This window comes from Callithrix jacchus, chromosome 18, assembly GCF_049354715.1.
Source record: "Callithrix jacchus isolate 240 chromosome 18, calJac240_pri, whole genome shotgun sequence".
Lineage (NCBI taxonomy): Eukaryota > Metazoa > Chordata > Mammalia > Primates > Cebidae > Callithrix > Callithrix jacchus.
In genome coordinates, this window is record NC_133519.1 from 9576116 (window position 1) to 9589931 (window position 13816).

Here is a 13816-nt window from a genome sequence, read left to right on the forward strand (position 1 = left end):
AATTGCCTCAGCGCCCACCTGTTTCCTGTTGACAAATTCCTCCTTCCCTCCTCGCCCTAATTTCTCTTCTCCTGCATGTAGTTACATTTCTTCCCTGCTCTCTAAACTCCACATTTGAGTTGGTCGGAGAGCTGGATTTAAGGCTGATCTTTGCCTCCTCAGCTGCAGAGCCTGAGGAAAGCCTTCTTTCCTGTCAGTGACTGCATTTCTATGCAGTGAGCACAAGACTTAAACCCCTGGTGTTTCAGTAACAACTGTGCTAATAGTAGACAAAATAAACAAGAGATTTGTTTTTGTTTTTTTTTTAGATGAAGTTTCACTCTTGTTGCCCAGGCTGGAGTGCAATGGCATGATCTCAGCTCACCGCAACCTCCGCCTCCCAGTTCAAGCAATTCTCTTGCCTCAGCCGCCCGAGTAGCAGGAATTACCGGCACGCACCACCAGGCCTGGCTAATTTTGTATTTTTAGTAGAGAGGAGGTTTCTCCATGTTGGTCAGGCCGGTCTTGAACTCCTGACCTCAGGTGATCCGCTGCCTTTGCCTCCCAAAGTGCTGGGATTACAAGCGTGAGCCCCCATGCGCGCCTGAACAAGAGATTTTAACACAAGTTACCAAAGTCAATGAGGGGTATTTTGTAATGATAACAGGTTGATCTATCAGGAAGAAAGTGCAATTATAAACACAGATGCATCTAACCGAGCCTCAAAACACGGGAAGCAAACGATGACAGAAATGAAGGGCGGCAGCAGCTGCAGCAGGACGCGGGAAACTGCGCGCGGTGGGGGGGGGGGTGCGCGCGGGGGGGGAGTGCGCGCGGGGGGGGTTGCGCGCGGGGGGTGCGCGCGGGGGGGTGCGCGCGGGGGGGGTGCGCGCGGGGGGGAGTGTGCGCGGCATCCGCTGCCCCGCCGCCTGCACCCCCGGGAAGCCGCCCGCCAGCGATGGGAACCGCAGCTTGAGCAGCGGCTTGGAGGAGGACGCCCAGGACTTCTTCACCGCCAGGACCTGCTGCGTCAGGAGAGCGCCCCAGGGCAATGTTGAGAAAGAAAAGGAAACCAGGCTGGGCGTGGCAGCTCACGCCTGTAATCCCAGCACTTTGGGAGGCCCAGGAGGGTGGATCACGAGGTCAAGAGATCGAGACCATCCTGGTCAACATGGTGAAACCCCGTCTCTACTAAAAATACAAAAAATTATCTGGGCGTGGTGGCAGCGCCTGTAGGCCCAGCTACTCGGGAGGCTGAGGCAGGAGAAGTGCTTGAACCCGGGAGGCAGAGGTTGCAGTGAGCCAAGATCACGCCACTGCACTCCAACCTGGCACCTGCCTATGGAGTGAGACTCCATCTCAAAAAAAAAAAAAAAAAAAGAGAGAGAAGGAAACCCAGTTACATCAGCAAAGAGGAGATCAAAGATAAAGTTCAGGCCTGGCGCAGTGGCTCAAGCCTGTAATCCCAGCACTTTGGGAGGCCAAGGCGGGTGGATCACGAGATCGAGAGATTGAGACCATCCTGGTCAACATGGTGAAACCCCGTCTCTACTAAAAATACAAAAATTAGCTGGGCATGGTGTCACGTGCCTGTAATCCCAGCTACTCAGGAGACTGAGGCAGGAGAATTGCCTGAACCCGGGAGGCGGAGGTTGTGGTGAGCCGAGATTGTGCCATTGCACTCCAGCCTGGGTAACAAGAGCGAAACTCCATCTCAAAAAAAAAAAAAAAAAAAAAAAAAGAGAAAGTTCATAAATACAACTTAGCAGTCACAGAGCAGTTGAAGATGACCATGAATTCAAACGGGATTTACTTTTCAGACAGTACCCGTCTTGGAGGCAGACTTAAGCTGCTGTGCTGTGCACACAATTTACTGAGACAATCTCACCTTCCTAAGCATTTAAGGAAAGTTGAAAAGAAATAGAATTAGCAGCTATAAAATCTGTGTGGCACATCCTGTTTAATTTTGCACGTAGCTTGTCTTTAGGACATTGATGAGGTCTAGTGACAGTGTCGCCCAGCACGTTACCTTTATTGCTCAGGGAATGCCTTTGTGACTTTTATGCTGGTTTTACTACTCGGACTATGGCCTGGGTTTAAGCATATTGTTCTCAGCCACCTGGTTTGTCACTCATTCATCCCAGTAAACTTACATTTTGGAGGTGTTAGTTTCTCAGATTAAGACACTTGTTAGGACCTAAAGTAGTAGCTGATGGGCATCTGAATTTTTTTAACGACTTGAAGTAGACTGTCTAACTAGGCGTCCTCATCTGTATTCATCCAGAACCTCGCTCACTGTCATGCACACTACACATTGCCATTTGGAAACCTGCTGTGTTGAAATTCTGTCCGTTCATGGTTCTTGAAGACTGAGGTTTTTCCCCAAACACTGGTTACTGCGGGAGCATTTTTAATGTGTAAGTGAAGAAAAAAGGCCACTAAGGTCAAAGATTTTTTAAGAATCATTGTATAAATCGTTATGTTCTACTATGTAAGCTTTGCTGTAATACTGTTTCCTCTTCAGCATGCGGTGGTACAGGAAGGGTGTTAAATGAAGGGGAAGGATTGTGGGAGCATCTTAAATGGCAGAAGTAAAAAGTTACAATATTTATCATTTTGATGGGTTTCAGTTTATTTTTGTAGGGAAGGCTTTTCTCTCCTAACATTGTTTCTAGAGTGGCAAAGTTGTTTCCATTATTAAAAATAAAGCTATCAATTAAAAAAAAAGAACTGAAGGGAGAAATAGACAATTCAACAATAGTAGATGGAGACTTTAATGCCACATTTTCAATAATGGATGGAGCAACTAGGCAGAAGATCCATAAAGAAATAAAAGATGTAAACAACACAACAGACCAGACATCTATAGGATACTCCACACAACAAGAACAGTACACGCTTCCTCTCAAGTACGCATGGGCCATTCTACAGGACAGACCATCTGCTAGCCCTTAAGATAAATCATAATAAAAGTAAAAGGATTGAAATCATGTAGTTTTTGCAACATCTCACTAACTAATACTCTCACAGCACAGCTGCAGGTTAGCATGGAGGGCGTGAGGTTGTTGGCCCTCCTTCCTTCAGTTTGTCATGAAAATGGAGGCGACCATGGTTACACATGTGCAGGCCAGTAGCCCAGGCAAGTCAGACAGCTGAAGGGAAAAGACAGATATTCCATAAGAGTCTCCCTAGTGTCAGTCTCACAGAACCAGGGAGGAAGTGATCACAGGAAGTGAGGGGTGCGTCAGGGCACTGCTTCTCTTCTGCCTATCTGTGCCTGTCATTAAAACCTCAGCTTCTGTCCCACTAAACCCCATTGCACAGGAATGCCGAGGATCACCACCCACTGCCACAGACCACGCTGCGTCTGAGAGTATATCCTTAGGCCAGTGGCTTTGGGTCAATGCACATCTTTAGTGCTCCGTAAAAACTGCCTCAAACATATGAAATAGGAAGTTTATAAGTCATTCCAAATTAGGAGGCTACTACATGTGTTTAAAGAGATGCACATAAATTATTTCAGTGATTGTGACAAACTGGAAAGAGAGCTCGTGGAGTTAAAATGAAAATCATAAGTGATGAGCATAAAGTACATATATAGAGATTATAACACAAAGCAACTGACACATAGAAGAGGAGAGTGGGGTTAGGAGTTATGCATATCAAACTAGTCTTCTAATTAAATGAAAAGGCAACATGGGCCAGGAGTGGTGCTTACGCCTGTAATCCCAACACTTTGGGAGGCCAAGGTGTGAGAATAACTTGAGCCCAGGAGTTTGAGACCAGCCTGGGCAACATAGTGAGACCCCATTTACACACACACACACACACACACACACACACACACACACAATAGCTGAGTGTGGTGACATGTGCCTGTAGTCCTGGCAATTCAGGAGGCTGAGGCAGGAGGATCCCTTGAGGCTGGGGGTTTGAGGCTGCAGTGAGCTGTGATCACACCATCACACTCCAGCTTGAGCAGCAGAGATAGACCTTCCCTATTAAAAATCAAATTAAAAAATCTAACGTGCTTCCCCAGTGGGGAAAAAGATGCCAGTATAACACTGGTTTGCAGTAATAAGAATAATAAGACATTGACCAAAAGCCTTTTATTTTTTATTTTGTTTTTATTTTTTGAAGACAGGGTCTCACTTTGTCATCAAAACTGTAGCGCAGGGGCGTGGTCTTACTTCCCTGCAGCCACAAACTCCTGGGCCCAAGCGATCCTTTCGCCTCAGTTTCCTGAATCCCTGGGACTGCAGGTGGGCACCACTATGCCCGGCTCAGTTTAAAATGTTTTGTAGTGGCAGGGTTTCACTATGCTTCCCGGGTTGGTCTCAAACTCCTGAGCTCAAGGGATGCACCCACCTTGGTCTCCCAAAGTGCTGGGATTTCAGGTGTGAGCCACTGCACCTGGCCTCAAAATCCTTATGAGTAAATTATTCACACACTGAACAGAATATTCAGGGTTTTTTCTTACAGTATTAAAATGATGTGGAAAACTGGAGAATAAAGAGAAATACCAAGACTATCTAAAAGTGGGACATTTTTAATTGGGAAAAAAATGACTTCATGACCGTCCTCAAGACAGTGCTAGGACTTCGGGAAATATGTATTCCCTGATGTTTTCTATGCATTTGCAATGACAAACAATGAGAATGTGGGTAAATTTTAGAAAGAGAGAGGCCTGTGGTTTTGTCACAAGGGTATATAAAGGTTGAGAATGACTGCTGAGGGCGGGGTCTCCATTGGTGGTGACTTCAGAAGAGACCTTGTGTTTCCACACGGCCTAGACACCTGGAAGACAGAGATCCTAATGTTCCCCGATGCCCCCACTTCTGATTCTGCTGCTGTGACTCCAGACCGTTACCGCACACTTGTCTTAGCTCCGGCCTTCCTGTCAGTCTGAACCACAGACAGTACCTGGGACTCTAAGCTTAACCACCTCATGCCTTGTGTTTGTGGCTAAGGATATTCAGAGTTGTGGGATGCTGACAAAGTTCACCCCAAAAGTAACTTATGACTCAGATCTGCTGTCTTTACACCTGTTTAAATCCCCTTTTTTATGTGAAGAATCTTTATTGAGGTATAATTTACATACTATAAAATTACCCATTATAATTGTGGAGTTCAATAATTTTTAGTAATTTACCCAAGTAGTGCAACCATTCCCACAATCCATTCATTTGTTTTATTTTATTTATTTATTTATTTATTTTTAGACAGATTCTCACTCTGTCACCAGGCACCAGGCTTGAGTGCAGTGGCCCGATCTCAGCTCATTGCAACCTCCGTGTCCTGGTTCAAGCAATCCTTCTGCCTCAGCCTCCCAGGTAGCTGGGACTACAGGTGCGTGCCACCACACCCAGCTAATTTTTTGTATTTTTTAATAGAGACAGGGTTTCACTGTGTTGGCCTGGATGGTCTTGATCTCTTGACATCATGATCCACCCGCCTCAGCTTCCCAAAATGCTTGGATTACAGGTGTGAGCCACCGCACCTGGCCTATTTGCTTTGAATGTATTATTTGTTTGGGTTTCTTCTCCCTCGGCTCTGGGTCTACTTCCTGCACCAGCTTCAGCATGGCAGTATCTCCCACCACTTGTTTTGGTCCAAGGGCAGAAATGAGCATCCTGGAAACCAATCAGTACTAATGCTCTGAATTGGAAAAATGCCAACAGAACTTCCGAGACCTCAAAGAGACATTCCTGACATCCACAGCTACTGCCTACTCCCTGGTCACCAACCTGAAGAAATACGGTAATTCCCAAAGGGGCACGGTCACCAAAATAATAAGTGATCGTCCATCTCTCCTCTGTGTAATGAAACGCTGCAGACTTTGTTTCTGTCTAAATTAATTTATCCTGACTACACTCCCAGAAAGGTAGAAGTGGGCATTTTACTCTCGATTTGCTGAGGACAGAAAAGCTGAAGTACAGAGGTGTAACATTTGCAGGGAGAGTGTAGTGAGGAATAGAGACTAAAACCTTGGTTTAGGGATGAAACTCTGTTTCCCCTCTCAGCAATGCATAGCAGCTTCTACAGACATGTAATAACACTGCTGGGTAAAACATCTCAAGATTCAATTTAAACTTTTTTGAGAGCATCCATTGACAAAGCACTCTGCCAGCAGCACCAGGGTGAGAGAAGTAATAGTGTACCCCATCTGCCTTGAAGGAACTTCAAACCGCCTGTTCTCGGTGAGTCACAGGTACGTGGAGATGTGGACTTCCATAGCGGACATGGAGAAAAGTCCTGGCGCCTGGACCAAGACTCTCTTCCCCTGTGAGTTCAAATGAGCCCTTCCCCATGCTCTGCTTACATTGACGTATTTCCAGAAGATCACAGACTTTGTAACAGCCCTTCTGTCTCTCCCTGAGTATCAGCTTTGCGGACAGCAAGCAACTGCAGGTGGACCTCCAGGGTCAGAGCCCTGAGACACACGGCCATAGTGAGCACAAGGCCAAGGGCAGCAGACCGCTGTTCCCAGGAGAAGACCAGGCCAGGGCAGGGGCTTTCCTTTCCCCTCCACAGTCAGCTCTGACATTGGTAAATCCCCTGTAAAATCCCAAACTCGTTACTGATATGGGGTAAGGGAGAAGCCGTAATGACAAGGAAATGTGGGAACCAGGGCAGGAGAGGAACAGGGATTTGGAGGACTCTGGTTAACATTGGAATTCAGTTTGCTTTCCAATTTCTACAGTTACTCTAAAATAAATCATTGCGGGGGTGGGGGGGTTAAAGTTGCTGTCCGACTTACTGTCATGGGAGAGTGAAGCCAAAAGCCCACTTGTTAAAGAAGTGAAAGGATGAGCTTTGGTGTGTGGAAAAACTCATTTTTTAAAAATTTCATTCATTATCATTGTAGGACAAAATTTTCTCAAGCTAGAGAAATAGAAAAACGTTACCTAAGATCTTAGTATAAAGGTATTACTGTGCAATGATTAAAGAGCATATACCCCAGAGCCAAATTTCCGGGCTTCAAATCTAACAAACGGATCATCACTCTGCCTCAGTATTCTCGTCTGTGCTGGAAATAGATTGGTAACAACCTCTTTGGATGGTGGTGATGGTCACCTGATGATAATTCTTAAAAACCTACTGTGGCAGTACCATGACAAACGCTGTGTTGGTTCTCCCTTTAAAACACCACCTGTTAGCATTTGGGCATCTGTCATTTGAATCTTCCTCCTCCATATGCAGTTTTACACAGTTGTATCCAGATGGATGTTTAAATCTTTGAAATATTTTGGGATTATTGAGACTCTTGACTCAGGACAACCATCAGTCCTACGGTTCTCAGTATCTTCCCAAACACACAGGAAGTCATTATTTCATGCCCTCACGTTCATGTTTTACTTAAGAGGCTGTAAGGCTTGGTACACTGGCTTAAGATTGAAGTCATGGCTGGGCATGGTGGCTCATGCCTGTAATCCCAGCACTTTGAAAGGCCAAGGTGGGAGGATCATCTGAGGTCAGGAGTTTGAGACCAGCCTGGCCAACATGGTGAAACCTGTCTCTACTAAAAATACAGAAATTAGCTGGGTGTGGTGGTGCACACCTGTAATCTCAGCTCCTCGGGATGCTGAGGCAGGAGAATTGCTTGAAACCGGGAGACAGAGGTTGCGATGAGCCGAGATTGTGCCGCTGCACTCCAGCCTGGGCAATGAAGTGAGAGTCCGGCTCAAAAAAACAAACAAATAGATTTGGAGTCAGACCTCAGGGGATGTAAATTCTGACTTCACCTCGTTCCAGCTGAATCGTCTTGTTAGGTTACTTTATCTGCCTGTGGGCTTTTCTTTCCTCAGCTCTAAAATGGGGAGTAGTTGAGAGATTGGGGAATAAAGATATGGAAATCCCAGTGTGAAGCCTGGTACTGGGGACACTTTATCCTTGAGATAGACCCTGTCTCCTGCACTGCAGTCAGTGACCCTGCAGCAGCAGGTCCAGCCTCCCACTGATGCAGCGCACCTGTCTTTCCTCAGAGTGTGAAGAGGACAAAGATCTTACAGAGTCTGTGCTGGAGGAGGAGCTGGAGTTTGAGGAGCGGGAACTGGCTGAGTTGCCGAGACCAGCTGCAAGGCTCCGGTAAGGAGGTACCTCTGTGGGAAGTGAATCAATACCGTCTGAAGTGGGGCAGCCCAGGCTGGTGAAGAAAGAGCAAATCTGTGCAAGGAGAAGGGTAGAAATGTACAAGCAGACACAGAAATAGACTAAGGCCCCAGGAGGCTATGGCGTAGCTAGCTCTCTAGGGTTTTCCACTCTAGCATATTAATAACATGGAGACAGCTGCCTGCGTTGAAATACTTGCAATGTGGCTTCTGTCTGTGTGTCCTTGGTCAAATTTACTTCTGCATGTCATTTACCTGGGCTACCTCATTTATAAAATGAAAATACTGACAGAATCTACCTTAGAGGGCTATGAAGATTACATGCACAATTACAAGCAGTTAGAACCATCTCTAATGCATATAAAATCCTGAACAACAATTTTGTTAGGATTATATTTGTTTCCATTTATAGGTGTGATGATTATCATTAATGGACTAAAATTTTCCATAGAGATGATTTTCTGAAGTGCCCTTGATGATGGAGTATTTCTTCTCCAAGCTTGTTTTAAAAAGCATCATCCTAGGTGGAGTATTAACTGGTAAGGCTTTTGGATAGATGATTGAGCAGCTGTTGCATGGAAAATGAATTATTAATTTGCTCGGGACCAGCATTGCCTATCCTTAGAGGGTTTCAGACATAAGGCAGAGTGTAGTATTCAAAACTTCCAATCCTTTGCTGAAATGAAATCATAGACACTCAAATGTGTAAAACTCACCAAAGCAGAGATATCTGATTGAAGCGGGGGTAACACTGGAACCCGTTTCTCCTCAGTGTATGTCTTAACTTCCCCTGACACTTTCTAGAAACTCTAAGGACTAGAGTTTGAAAGGTGACCTGTAGATAACTACTTAGAAGAACAGCACAGCAGGGAGGACACTCAGGCACTAGATGGGGTGGACGACGGTAAATGTTCACTCCAGCTCTGGGATTACACGGTTCCACACATTAACTGAGTAACCACATGTGTGTGTGTGTGTGTGTGTGTGTGTGTACATGCTACTGGGTGCTGTATGTTGGGTAATAGGTGGCGCTGTCTTTAGATTCACAGAGCTCACACTCTACATTGAAACCCATGTGTATTAGTCCATTCTTACACTGCTATAAACACATATCTGAAACTGATATGTGAGACTGAGACTGATTTATAAAGGAAAGAGGTTTAATCAGCTCATGGTTCTGTGGGCTGTACAGGCTCTGCTTCTGGGCAGGCCTCAGGAAACTTACCATCATTGCAGAAGTTGAAGTGGAAGCAGGCATGGTCTTCATATGGCCAGAACAGGAGAGAGACAGAGCAAGGAGGGAGGTGCTCCCCTTTCAAACAAGCAGACGTCGTGAGAACTCACTCACCCTCACGAGAACAGCCAGGGGGAAATCTTCCCTGGCAGTCCTCTGGTTTGGAGTAGAGGTGGGACAGGGTATTTGTCCCCTTTGAGACTGGAGTAGGTTCTGTGTGAGAGTAGCAGTAGGACAGTCACAGGCTGACAGTCTGTGGCAGGAAGAAAGGTTACAACTGGAGAGTCCAGAGGGCAGCTGGGAAGTGTTCTCTTAGCTGGGGAACAAAAGACATTTTAAACATTTTGCTCTGCTTCAGACAGCTGATGTCATGCTGATGATTCACCACATCAGGGACACACTGTCCAGCGGGCTCAGGCAAGCCTGCCAGGCCACATCGCTAAAGAAACAACCTGAGGCCTCCTGTAATGATTCTCACAGGGCAGTCTGAACACATGTGTAAAGGGTTGCGTCCCTGATCGTAATGGAACCTGCTTAACTTCCGGCCAGCACTTTCTAATGTTGGTTTGCAGAAAACTGCACAGATAAGAAAGGTGAAGACAGGCAAAAGCTACTGGCTCCCAGGTAACTCGAGATGATGAAGGGCTGATCATGGACCAACCAAATCTAGAGACGATTCCAGGGTTCAAGAGGTTAAAGGTCCCAGATCCAGAAAAATCTAGAAAAAGCAGAAACTGCTGATTGTCCCTGTTTTGTTCACTGATTATACAACGTGTCCTTTTACAAAGGGTTCTCTGTTCTCTTTGCAGCTCTTCTGTTGGTTCCTATTTCTTAGTAATTTCTCACATTTAGTTAACTAGTCAATCTTACAGAAAATTAAACTAACCAGGGATCCCTGGTTTCTGTATCTTTAAAACCTATATGGTTAAACCAAAGTGAGATGCCTATTTGCTTTCTGCACAGTTGTCCCAAATTCTATTGACAGATATTTTATTTTTATTTATATTTTTGGTAGTTTTATTGGAACACAGACAATTGTTTTTTTTCTTGCAATCTATGGTTGCTTTTGTGCCAAAACCACAGAGCTGAGTCGCTGCAAAAAGATTTTATGCCCCGCCACACACACACACACACACACACACACACACACACACTCTGCTGGAAGTATTTAATATCGGGTTCACAGCTTCTTACTCACCTCTGCTCTATTGGCAGTCCGAGTTTGATAGGTGATACCAGCTTGGATCTAAAACCCTTACAGCCCCCACAGCTGTTAACAACAACAACAAAAGCCTTCTAAACAGGCGGATGGCTTTCCTTTTTATCTGAAGAGCTGTAACAAGAAGTACAAGGAACGTTTCTGTGATTTCAATCTATGGGTTCCCCCTTGAAAGGTCAACAACCTTCTAGAACAGAAATGCAGCTCAGACTCATGGCAAACAGCAGAAAGGTAACAATAGCACCAGCACTCAGTAACCAAACACTTTTCTGCTCAAAGCCATTATCTCCACGGAGACTAATTCTATCCTGGGTCTCTGCCATCATTTTAACCTTTTCTTCTTACAATAGAGATTCAGCGGTACAGCATCACCCACCTGATGTAAAACTTAACGGGGTCAGATTTGCCCAAACTACCGCCATTAACAAAACAATCTAGTTCCTCTATTTCACAGGTGAAATAGTCTCTTCTATACAACCTATAAAAGTTGACATCTTTCTTTCCTGGTTTACCAAGAACAGTGGATCTACTTAATCTATTTCACTTCCAGAGATATTCAGCTTGATGAGGGCACACAAGAATTTATATTAAAAATCACAGTATTTGAAGGAAAGATGCCAGAAGTAGAAACCAAGCAGCTGTGGGAAAGTGATATATCTCCACTGAGATTTCATAGCCTCCTAAGGGTCCATCTATGAGAAGAGGCTGGATTTTCCATTGTCAGTTCAGCAAACGCTACATGCTTTGTGTGATGAAACAGATGCTGGTGTGAGGGTGCCCCACACATCACATATCCCGTCCCCAAGTCCAGGGGCCACTGGGGCTCTAGACTTTTCTCTCCAAATAGAAGTAAACAGTTTTGAATTCCACAACAGATAATACACACAGGCTGGGCTAGTTAGCTTGATATTTGGTGCCACCTCCAAGTCAAACTTCATTTCATTTTACTACAGTAGAAACTCACTGAGAAATCCAACATGCGTGTATCATCAAGCTACTGAATGGGGCGGGGGTTGGGGGCGGAGACCGGGGACGGAGACCCTCGCACCATAACTGCCCATGGAGGACTGCAGAACTCAGTGTTCCTTACGTCACGCTAGCACGATTTGCCTTTTTACTGCAAGGCAACAGGTAAAAGAAACCACACAAACATGTAAGGCAAACACTCTTAGAATGGTCACCCAGGTTATGAAACAGGTTTTCCAGCAACCCCGGACCTTTCATATACACCTTCCTCACCTTAACCCTTCCTACTCTAGGGATTAGCTTCCGTTTTTCTGTATCATCTAACTAGTTTAATAATTCCACCAGAGATGGATCCGTTCTAAAATTGGAATCCATGACGTAGAAGCTAGCGCCATCAGATAGAGCAGGGCTCAGCAGACCCCACGTTTGAATGACCAAGTCGACTTGCTCAATAATCCTCGAGGAAGAGACAAAGGCGACAAGTGTTTCCAAAGCACTGCTTTGCTTTCGTCCCTGTTGCCCCAGCGTCGCCTCTGGAGGCCTGTGATGCGGGAGCAGCGTGGTGCCCAGAGCCTGTGTCACTGGCCTTGCTCTTAGAGAGCTGGGCAACAGCACTGCTCAGAAGTCCTGACAGCTGATGATCCTCTTCAGCTGAGCTAGAGGTCTTAGCTGGGTTCTAGGGGGGCCTCGAGCTGCCCACAGAGACCAGGGTGCTGAGCTGCCCTGAGGCGCTGCTTTCGGGTGGGAAGGTGACCAAGTCTGAGTTCCTGTTCTCACTCTGATCACTATGCTGCTGCTTGGGGCATCTCAGAAACTCATCCCTGGCGAAGGAGGCGCCACGGGTCTCACAGCGAAAAGCTCTGTGTCACGATCTTGGCCTTGTGTTGGGAGCTGCTCTATCTGGGCACTTCTTTGCCCAGAGGGGCCCAGTTCTCCATCTTGGCCTCGTCCCTGTGCACCTTGTCCATGTGCTTGGCCAGGCTGCTGGGCCGCTTTATGTCAAAGCTGCAGAAGTCACACTTGAAGGGATGGTCCTTACAGTGGACTCTGCTGTGCACGCGCAGGATGGCCGCGCTGGAGCAGGAGTAGCTGCACTCAGGACACTTCTCCGGGTGGTCAGCCTGGTGCAGCCGGCTGTGCTCCAGGAGGTCAGCCCGGTCCCGGACCTGGAAGGCACAGTGCAGACACTTGAAGGTGTGCTTGATGCGGATGTGCGATTTGAGGTTCGCCTTCATGGTGCAGCGGACGTCACAGAACTCGCACGTGAAAGGCTGCTCCCCAGAGTGCACGATCATGTGCTTTTTCAAGTCGAGCTGATTTTGAACTTGGCACTACACAGCCAGCACTGGAAGGGGGTATCCCCCGTGTGGGACCGCAGGTGGACGGTGAGCTGGCTGGAGTTGCGGCTGGCATAGGGGCAGAGCTGGCATTTGTATGGCCGCTCCTCCGAGTGGATCCCCAGGTGCTTCTTGAGGCTGCCACTGTCCACGGCGGTGCAGTCGCACACGTCACGCTTGTGTGGCTTCACACTGGTGTGGCACCACACGTGCATGATCAGGTTGTCCTTCCGGCTGAAGAACTTGTCACAGAAGTCACACTTGTGCGGTTTGTCTCCCGTGTGGATTCTAAGATGGCGGTCCAAGTCTTTCATGCCATGCATAGTTTTGAAGTGGCGACCTGGGTAGCAACAGTTGAATGTCCTCTCTCCAAGGGTGGCGGTTTGTTCCCTTGACTCTGAGGCAAGAGTGATGACAGGGGCCTTCTGAGGGTCACTGCCTTCAGTGGAGAGGCAGGTCGCTTTTGGAACATCATTATCAAGTTCCGAAGCGGGCTCCCCGCCCCCCCCACCTGCGGGGCCACCTCCGCGCACTCCCGGCGCACAGGCCGCGGCTCCTCGGAGTTGAGATGCTGAGGCTTGGCATGCTTGCGCCGTGACATGGCGCGAGGACTGGGTTCCCGGCGTGTCCCTAGGAGTAGCCTACTTCACACATTGGCAGATATTTTATAGCCAGAAAATTACCCTGAAAAGCAAATTGACACCATACCAAGTATTTAAAGCTCCGTGTCTAAAATCCGCAGAAGCCCTGGGAGGTTCCGTTGTCTCCGGAGCCGGTACTCAATGGGCCACTCCACATAGTATTAAATAAAATTCGTATGCAGCATTTGAAGCCAATAGTGTGGGTCTCTGTGTGTTCTGAGTGCCCTGAGTGTATTGTGGAGTAGTTGCTGAGTCTGCTGCCGTATCTATGTGCTATGAGGTCACTGCACTGATCACTTGCTGATCTCACTTCTGTACTAGGTCTAGGC

At 46.9% G+C, this 13816-nt stretch overlaps 1 pseudogene; it reads right to left on the minus strand.

The window, feature by feature from the left end:
- Positions 1–12165: 12165 nt before the first annotated feature.
- On the minus strand, positions 12166–13447 carry LOC128930072 (zinc finger protein 64 pseudogene; annotated as a pseudogene).
- Positions 13448–13816: the final 369 nt, after the last annotated feature.